This window comes from Myotis yumanensis, unplaced genomic scaffold (genome assembly GCF_028538775.1).
Source record: "Myotis yumanensis isolate MYYU_CA2020_CCGP unplaced genomic scaffold, mMyoYum1.0.hap1 SCAF_16, whole genome shotgun sequence".
Taxonomy (NCBI): domain Eukaryota; kingdom Metazoa; phylum Chordata; class Mammalia; order Chiroptera; family Vespertilionidae; genus Myotis; species Myotis yumanensis.
In genome coordinates this window covers 28647643-28657793 of record NW_027223767.1, presented here as the reverse complement: position 1 = coordinate 28657793, position 10151 = coordinate 28647643, and the positions used below count along the sequence as shown (strand labels likewise).

General features: G+C 42.3%; 1 non-coding gene and 1 pseudogene across 1 annotated transcript; one reads left to right on the top strand and one right to left on the bottom strand.

Moving 5' to 3' along the window:
* Positions 1-1266: 1266 nt before the first annotated feature.
* Positions 1267-1428, bottom strand: LOC138995271 (U1 spliceosomal RNA). Its single transcript, XR_011468589.1, has one exon. It is a non-coding gene; the product is annotated as a U1 spliceosomal RNA (small nuclear RNA).
* Positions 1429-7221: 5793 nt separating this feature from the next.
* LOC138994746 (mitochondrial import inner membrane translocase subunit Tim22 pseudogene) lies at positions 7222-7784 on the top strand (annotated as a pseudogene).
* The last annotated feature ends 2367 nt before the right edge of the window (positions 7785-10151 follow it).

Here is a 10151-nt window from a genome sequence, read left to right as displayed (position 1 = left end):
TCTATGTGGGAGATCCTAGTCTCCACAGTCATAAAAACATACACTATGTTCTCTCGCTGTCAGTCTCTTAGAGTGAGGTGGGGAATGGTAAGGGGAGCCCTAAAAAATGAGGTCTGCACAATTTTGCCTTCCTTTTTAAGGACAATTTTAGAGGGAAACTTTGCCTTGTCAGGGATGTTACAGCATATTTCAGTTATCAAAAACCTTTTTTAAAAATCTTCTCGCTAGGAAATGGAGGCCCACCTTACATTTAACATAATAAGGTAATTCTATTTATATAACAGTTTTATTGAGATATAGTTCACATACCATAAAACTTGCCTTTTTAAAGTGCACAAGTCAGTGGTTTTTAGTATATTCACAGAGCTGCATAACCAGCATCACCATCTATTTTTAGAACATTTTCACCCCCCAAAAAAGAAACCCCATACTCACTGGCAGTCACTCCCTTATTTCCCCCTTAATCTCCACTAATTTACTTTCTGTCTCCATGGATTTGCCTGTGCTAGACATTTTGTGTAAATGGAATCATAAAATATATGGTCTGTTGTGCCTGTCTTATTTCACTTAGTATAATGTTTTCAAGGTTCATCTATGTTATCCATGAATCTGTGCTTCATTCCTTTTTATGGCCGGTTAATATTCTATTGTGTGAGCACACCACATTTTATTTATCTATTAATCATTTGGGTTGTTTCCACTTTTTAGCTGTTATGAATAATGCCTCTATAAACATTCATGTACAAGTTTTTGTGTGGCTATATGCTTTCAATCCTCTTGATATACAGTATATACCTTCGTGTGGAATTGATGGGTTTTATGGTAACTCTATGTTTAACCTTTTGAGGAGGGGTCAGACTGTTTCCCAACGCAGCTGGATCTTTTTACATTCCTATCAGCAACACACTGTTATTACTTGTCTTTTTGGTTAAAGCCAACCTAGTGGGTGTGAAATGATAATCTCATTGTGGTTTTGATTTGCATTTTCTTGGTGGCTAATGATTTTGAGCAGCTTCTCACGTGTTTATTGGCAACTTGTATATTTTCTTTAGAGAAATATTTATTCAGATCCTTTGTTCATTTTTAAATTAGGTCATTTGTCTTTTTATTATTGAATTGTACGAGTTTTTTATATGTCCTGGATACTAGACCTTCAGTAGAGATATAGTTTACAAATACTTTCTCCCATTCTGGGATTGTATTTTCACTTTCTTGATGGTGAAACTTTGAAGTACAAAAGCTTTTCATTTTTCTTTTTTCTTCTAAAGGGAGAATGTGAGTGCAGTCCCCCACTACCAAAAATTATGCAGTTGAATTTCCCACATTTGGAGAAACTGCAGGAGTCAGCACAGCAGGAGTGCAATGGGTGAGCCTCACCCTAGGGAGACCAGCTTCGTGATCATGATAGCTTCCCTACAAGGTAAGTAAATGAAAGTTTTTAATTTTGATGAAGACCAATTTGTCTATTTTTCTTTTTGTCCCTTGTGCTTTTTTAATTTTAATTTTGTTTTTTAAATCCTCACCTGATGATTTTTTCCCATTGATTTTTAGAGAGAGTAGAAGAGAAAGGGAAAGACAGGGAGAAATTTTTAGATAGAGTGGCAGAGAGAGGGAAAGACAGAGAGAAATATCAATGTGGAAGAAACACATTGATTGGTTGCCTCCTGCACAGGGCCAGGGGCCTGGGGAGGAGCCTGACACTGAGCTATGTGCTCTTGACCAGAATTGAACCTGGGATCCTTAGGTCCACAAGCCAGTGCTTTATCCACTGAGCAAGACGGGCTAGGGCTGGTTTGCATTTTCTTGGTGGCTAATGATGTTGTGCTTTTGATGTCATATCCAAGAAATCACTGCCTAAACCAAGACAACAAACATTTATTCCTTCTCCTAACGGTTTGGCTCAGTGGATAGAGCATCGGCCTGCGGACTCAAGGGTCCCAGGTTCGATTCCGGTCAGGGGCATGTACCTTGGTTGCAGGCACATCCCCAGCAGAGTGTGTGCAGGAGGCAGCTGATTGATGTTTCTCGCTCATCGATGTTTCTAACTCTCTATCCCTCTCCCTTCCTCTCTGTAAAAAATCAATAAAATATATATATTTTTTAAAAATAATAAAATAAAAAAAATTTATTCCTATCTTTTCTTCTAAGAGTTTTAGCTCTTGCTAAATGATCCATTTTGAAGTAATTTTTATGTAAGATGTGAAGTGGAATCTGAATTCTTTGTTTTGCATGTGGAATTCAATTGCCCCATATCATTAGTTGAAAAGACTATTCTTTTACCACTAAATTGTCTTGGCATCCTTATCAAAGATCAATTGACCATAAATATAGGAATTTATTTCTGGACTCCTAATTCTATTGTATTGTTCTATATATTCTTATGCCAGCACCACACTTTTTTCATAGCTTAGTAATAAGTTGTAAATCTGGAAGTGTGAATCCTCCAACTTTGCTCTTCTTTTTCAGGATTCTTTGTCTATTCTCAGTGCCTTGCATTTCCATATGACCTTAAGGACTAGCTTATCAATTTCTATATAAAAGCCAGCTAGTATTTGATGGAGATTATGTTGAATCATAGATTTGATGAGTATTGCTATCTTAACAATATTAAGTTTTCTGATCTATGAGCATGGGATTTCCTCCCTTTTATTTAGGTCTTCTTTAATTTCTTTTAATAATGTATTACAATTTTCAGTGTACATGCCTTAAATTTCTTTTGATAAATACATTCCTAAATATGTCATTCTTTTGTTATTATAAATTGAGTTATTTTCTTAATATTATATTCAGATTGTTCATTGCTAGTATATAGAAATACAATTGGTTTTTGTATATTGTAGTTGTATTCTGCAACCTTGTTGATCTCATTAATAAATCCCTAATAGTTTGTGTATGTCTATATTCTTTAGAATTTTCTATACATGAGACCATATCATATATGAATAGAAATTGTTTTACTTCTTCCTGTCTGATCTGGGTTCCTTTTATTCCTTTTTCTTGCCTCATTGTTCTGGCTAGAACCTTCAGTACAGTGTTGAATAGAATTATGAGAGCAAACTTCCTTATCTTGTTCCGGATCTTAGGGGGAAAGCTTTTCAATCTTTCACCACTAAGTCTAATGTTAGATGTAGGGGTTTTGTATATGCTCTTTATGAAGCTTAGGAAGTTTATTTCTATTTATAATTTGTTGAGTGTTTTTTTAGTAAAAAGATATTGAATTTTTTCAAATATTTGTTCTGCATCTATTGAGATGATCATGTGGTTTGGGTCCATTATTTTATTAATATGGTATATTATATTGATTTTCAAATATTAAATCAATCTTGCATTCCTGGGATAAATGCCAGTTGGTCATGATGTATAATTCTTTTTATTTGTTGCTGGGTTCATTTTGCTAGTATTTTGTTGAGGATTTTTGCATCTATATTGATATGTTGATACATATTCTTCTTGTGATGTCTTTGTCTGGTGTTGGTATCTGGGTAATACTAGACTAATGAAATGAGTTGGAAATGTTTCCTCCTATTGTATTTTTTGGAAGAGTGTGAAATATTGGTATTAATTCTTTAAAGATTTGGTAGAATTCAGCAGAGAAGCCATCTGGGCCTGGAATTTTCTTTGTGGGAAGTTTTAAAAATACTAACACAATCTCTTTAGTTCTTTTAAGTCTATTCAGATTACCTATTCCTTGAAGTAATTTCAGTAGCTTGTGTTTCTAACAATTTGTCCATGTTATCTAGGTTATCTAATTTAATAGCATTAAATAGTATACTTGTTCACAGTATTCCTTTGTAATCCTTTTCCTTTCTCTAAGATCTGTAACAATGTCCCTTCTTTCATTCCTCTTTATAGTAACCTGAGTCTTCTCTTTTTTCTTGGTCAGTCTAGTTGAAGATTTGCCAATTTTGTTCATTTCTTCAAAGAACCAACTTTTAATTTTATTATTGCTTTTCTATTCACAGGATGGTTTGGGGGCACCCAAATGATATAAGCTGTTTGGGTCAGGGGAAGCTCAGACTGGGACTATTTCTTTGAGCAGCTGGATTCAAACTCAACTCCTTGTTTATTTCACTCTAAACAGGGTTTTATTTTAGTGTCTCCCTCATCCCTATGACTCCTTCAGTGATGATATGACAAAGAAGATAGAGACCATGCCATTACTTGGGGCCTATGAGGAACAACTATTCCATTAAATCCATAAACACTTCTTAAACATTAACAAGCTGTGAGGAGGACACCAAGGGGGACAGGGATGAGTAGCCAGAATCAGCCTCAGAATTTTCCAAGTCCACAGTCTAGTTGGGGAGACACACATGTACACAACCAACCTTAATACAGATCACACTACAATGAGGGCTGTGACTGTGAGCAAAATACTCATGGGGAGCATGGGGCTAGGGAGGCAGTTAATCTGTCTGGAAGAATTAGGAAACACTGTCTGGAAGAATTAGGAAACAGGAGAGTTGGCATTTGAGGTAAGTCTTAAAGCATGGTAGGACTCAGGGAAAAAGAGAAAATGGAGGGAGGGAAGGTTCTTCAGTCAGAAAGAAGCATACAAGCCAAGGCAGGGAATGGTAGGAAGCCAGGCCTGGCAGGGACAGAGTGTGCTAGGAAGGGAACGGGCTGGACAGAAAAGCTAGGACCAGACTTTGGATGGGCCTAAAGGATGTGCTTAGGAGCTAGAATGTTATCCTTAAGGAACTTGGGACCCAATGAAGGGCACTGAGCAGGAGGATGCATGACCAGCTTCCGTAGGAATGTAGGGCTGCAACAAAAACCTAAGTCGGTTTATTCAGGTTCTATGGTACCATCCAAACCCCTAGAAACAGTAAAGATAGCTGCCTTTACCATTGTTGATCACCCCTCCTTGGGACTGTCTCCTCCCTAAGCTTCCATGGCACAACACGTCCCTGATTTCCTTCCTACCTTTCTGGCTGCCTTAGCAGGCTCCTTTTCCTCTGCCCATCCTAAGTGTTGGTGTTCCTCAGAGTTCTCTTCTAGATCCTTTCCTCTTCCCACTAGACCAGTGGTTCTCAACCTTCCTAATGCCGCGACCCTTTAATACAGTTCCTCATGTTGTGGTGACTCCCAACCATAAAATTATTTTCATTGCTACGTCATAACTGTAATTTTGCCTCTGTTATGAATCATAATGTAAATATCTGCTATGATGTATTTTCATTGTTACAAATTGAACATAATTAAAGCATAGTGATTAATCACAAAAACAATATGTAATTATATATTCAATATGTGTTTTCCATTGGTCTTAGGTGACCCTGTGAAAGGGTCGTTCGACCCCCAAAGGAGTGGCGACCCACAGGTTGAGAACCGCTGCACTAGACAGTTCTCCCTTGGAGATCTCACATGTTGCCATGGCTTCAGTGGCTGGCTATGGACTGGCAACTCCCAAGTTTATAGGTAGCTTTCTCAGACTGCTCTCCTTGTGTGGACCATCAGATCTCACTGTCCATTAGACATATCCATTTAGGTGCTGTCTTCATTAAAAGTAGGTCCAGCTGTGAGTAGAAGGCACCCTCCCCCCCAAGTAAAATGGCCCAAACAAGATAGGAGTTTATTTCTCTTTTAGATAAAAGGAGTTCAGAGGTATGAAGACCAGGTCTAGGATGACAACCTAGGAGTTGTATCTCTGAAATCTGTCCCTTTGCCTTTATCCCCAAGCCACCATCCTCCTCCAGGTCAACTGCAACAGCTTTGCCATTCTTGCTCCTCTCAAATAAATTATCTATATCTACAGTATCCAATATGTGAGCCACTAAACATGTGTGGCTATTGAACACTTAAAAGGTTCAAATTGAGATGTGCTCTAAGTATAAAATACACATTGGGTTTTGAAGGTTTAATATGAAAAAGTAAAACATCATTAAGATTTCTCTTTTCGAGGCCTTACTCAATTTATCGGCGGCTTCTAAACAGTTCTTTAAAGACCTTAAAAGTGTGGTTTTGAACTCTATATCCAACAGTTTGCTTTCCTCCAATTCTGTCATTTGTGTCCTGTTTCTTTGTCTCGGCCATTAAGATTTCTCTATTGATTATATGTTAAATGATAATATTTTTGATATATTGAATTCAATAAAACATTAAAATCTCACCTGTTTTTACATTTTTAATGTGGCTACTAGAAATTTTCAAATTTCTTGTGGCTCACATTTATGGCTCTCATATTTCTGTTGAAAAGCAATGCTCCCCACAGAAGCAAAAAGGATCTTTCTTAAACACAAATATGAACTTGTCACACGTCTTCTTAAAACCTTTCAGTGGCTTATCATTGCCTTTAGGATAAAGTTCATTCTACTCCATATGGTTTTCAAGCCCAGACCCAGCCTCGCCCTCCAGCCTTATCTTGCACAACCTCCTCTCTCCACCTGCCCCTTGCACAAACACACACCCTTTGTAGTTGAAACCCACACAACAGGTCCTTGCACCTTAGAGCCTCCTGTTACCTTTTCTCAGCTTAGAAGGACATCCAGTGGATTGACTCTGCCTTTTAACCCCTTTAGAGACCCCCCCAGCCATGGGCTGTTCCATGTGGAGTTTCTGATCCCAAAAGAGTCCAGCACAGAAAGGGTGGCTAGATTCCCCTTTGCCCTACCCAAGTGGGCCCTGAAGGTGGGACTCACGCTGGGGGGCAGACCCTGCACCTGGCAAAGCCATTGCTCACAGCTTTTATTATCCCCCTCTCTTTTTTCCTTTCACAAGCCAGGTCAGATCTCACAAAGCAATTGGTATTACCTGCAGTTCCCAACCTGGAGAATTGAAAACACATGCCCAGCATGCTGCCAACAGCAGCTACCAGGAAGAGGCTCTGTAATTACACACAGACAGGGGTCTGCCTTCCTGTTCTCACTCATCTATGAAACGCTTCCATTCCCTTCATGTCCCACGGTGCCTTAAAAAAATGAAATATGAACCTGGGCCCTTCAGAAGAGTGAGTTCCGACTCCCCACTCCACATGGCAGACAGTAGAGCTCGCCACGATTCAAATCCTTTCAGTCATGCATTTGTTTCTTCATCCAGGACACACAATGGCCCCCTGCCATGTGCCGGCATTGGCCCTGGGGTTGGGAACACATTAAATACGACCCATGCCCTACTTTTGAAAAGCTCACAGTCTAGTAAGGAAGTTAAGGTATCTAAGTAGTTTCAGGAAAAAAAAAATCAAGAAGTGATGTATAGAGGGTTTCTTGGGCAACTGCAGTCATGACAGCGGCTGCCCCCAGTGCGGGAGGCTCCGTGCCCAAGGCGGCCGGCTCCGTGAAGCGCCGCTGCAATACAGTCTTCTTCTGCAGTACCTGGTGGGTGACCAGCGTCAGCCCAGGCTCCTGGAGCACGGGAGCCTGGGCGGGATCCCGAGTCCGACCAAGACTGAGGAGCAGAAGATGATCGAGAAGCGATGGAAAGCTGCGTGCACCTTCAAGGCAGCAGTGGCCTGCATGGGAGGATTTGTCTTGGGAGGTGCATTTGGGGTGTTCACCGCCAGCATCGATACCAATGTGGGCCTTGACCCTAAGGATCCTTACAGTACACCAACAGCAAAAGTTGTTAAAGACATGGGGCAGAGAGGAATGTCGCACGCCAAAAATTTTGCCATTGTGGGCACCATGCTTTCTTGCACTGAGTGTTTGGTTGAATCTTACCAGGGAAGATCAGATCAGAAGAACAGTGTCATTAGTGGCTGCATCACCGGAGGAGCCACTGGTTTCAGAGCTGGCTTAAATGCTGGAGTCATTGCTTTCTCTGCTGCAATCGATTATCTACGGTGAGAGTGACTGCCTCCGGGGATAGACACCACCACCCAGGACCAGAGATGTGCTGTGGAGGGCATTTCTGCACCACTCAGGGCCCTCGCTTCAGACCCTGAAGACATTTGTTTCCTCTCAGACAGTCCATGTTGTGAGGAGCCGCCTGGCCACTGGACGCCTCCAGCCTCGGAGCAGCCACACTCTCTGCTCCTGGACGCCAGCCTCTCTCTCTCTCCGGCAGATTAGGAGTCAGTGTGTTGACTTGTAGAAGTTAAGCTCCACAGAGATTCGGTGCTGACCACACTTGGCCCTCTGGCTGGTTGGTGCTGTGGGAACGGAGGTGACTTTACAGACCCAGGAAGCTGCTCGACCTTGGAACTCCATGCAAACATCCATCTCACGTATCCATCAGGGCAGGGCAGAGTAAACGTATGCCTGCTGACCAATTGTGTCACTTTGTTTAGCATTCTTATATTCTTGTTGAAAAAAATGTATTTATATTACAGTTTTTTAAAAAGTGGTGTGTAATAAAGAAAGTGAAGATAAAATCCTAGATAAGAGAAAGATAATTTTGGAAAGGGTGTCTGTTCCTTGAGAGGTAATATAGTATAGTGCCTAAGAATATAGACTCTGGAAACACAGGCCTGGGTTCAAGTCCTGACTTTGCCACTTAATAAACTGTGTAACCCAATGGAGAAATGGGGAGAATTTTGAGGGTATGAAGAAAAGTTAGTGTCCAGAAAAGTTAGTGTAGTAACAATGGATGTCAGCTGGTATAAATAGGGACCATAGGGTGGAACATGGGTTTTCTGCAAGTGTGGGGCAGGAAGGTAGGGCATTCTAGACGGATTGGGGTACAGAACAAAACGTGCTGTTTTATGGAATTCCTGTTGGATACAGTATAGCCTGTGAGAAAGGAAGAAAGAGGTGAGGCTAGTAAATTGGGTTGGGGGTTAAACTTTGGAACACTGAACGCCAAAATGGACTTAACAAGTACAATGACACAGACAACCTTGAGAGGGCAGCTTGCCCACCTAGCCCCAAGCAATGGTCCTCATCTTTAGAGCCACATTCTGTTGTCTTCAAAGATGAGGAGCCAGCCCTCGGGGCATGGTGCAGCGGCCTGTCTCCTGGATTCTGCCCAACTGGAAAAGCTTTTCCCTGCCTCCCCAGCAGCTCAAGAGCTGGATTCAGGACTGAGGGAGAACAGCCACTTCCTTTCACAAAGACTCATGGACATGGGCATCTCTGCCCACCAGAAGGCTGGTGTTGGGGCACCAAGGCTGGAAGAGGCCTCAGGAAAGGTGGCAGGTGGGGAGGAAGGTAGACCAGGCCAGGTGAGGCTGATCGGCCTCATAGCTTGTCACTAGCCTGTTTTCCTCTGGGGTTCTACAGAACCTCCTCAATCCTATTTTCAAGTGGGGCCGACTGAGAGCAAAGATTTCATCAAGTGAAAAAACAATCTAAGGAGAGGCCCTGCTGGGAGACTGCAAAAGGGGGCAAGGGTCCCAGAGAGTGATTCCTAGCTCAGGGACGCCCCAACTCTGGGTTGAGGGGCCAGATTGGAAGGCAAGGTGGTATAGTGTACAGGGTCCTGCCTGGAGGAATCAGCAGGCCTCCATTCTTGTGCATTTTTGTCTCTCCTTGTGGACTTTGGGAACATCTTTTCTCCTTGGCCTCTGTTCCTTCTCAGTAGAATAAAAGGGTTTTGCCAGGAGGGTCTCAGGTGCCTTTACAGCTCTATACTCCAGCTAAACAATGCCCTGCTGTTAGGATTTGGGGTGCTGGAGTGTGTCCTAAATATTGGAAGGAACCCAGAACAGCTAGACCTGAGAAAAGAGGAAACTAGAGGGCTGTCCTGAGCCCCCAATAGTCAGGGTACACAGGGATGAGGCCTGTAGAAGGGGTGGGGAAGGAGGGGGATGGTGCCTGACATCTTCAGGACAAGGGAAGGTAACTGGTAAAAGGTATCTTCTCCCAACTCCAACTACCTCAGGATCCTGTGGAAAAGCTGCATTATAATCGATAGCCTCATAAATAAATAAAGGAGTCAACGCATCCTGTCTCCAGCTCAGGCCTTCTTTAGGAAAATTGAACCTCGACCCACTTCTGCTCACCCATTCTGGATTTCTACAGAGGCTTCACAGGGAAGGAACTCCTACAGGTCATCTTAGGCATCCCCCTGCCTCTGGGCTGGCCTGCCATGCACCCCATCCAAGAAGGTCAAGGGCTGGGGAGTGTGCCCTCTACCTGTCCCCTCCCCCCCCAGAAAGGCCCTCTCTCTCCTGCAGTCTCCCTTCCCCCAGTCCCTGAGGCTCTCTCACTGGGAACCCTCGATCTTACCCTCATCTTTTTACCCCTGGTAAATTCTCCCTGTCCTTTCAGCTC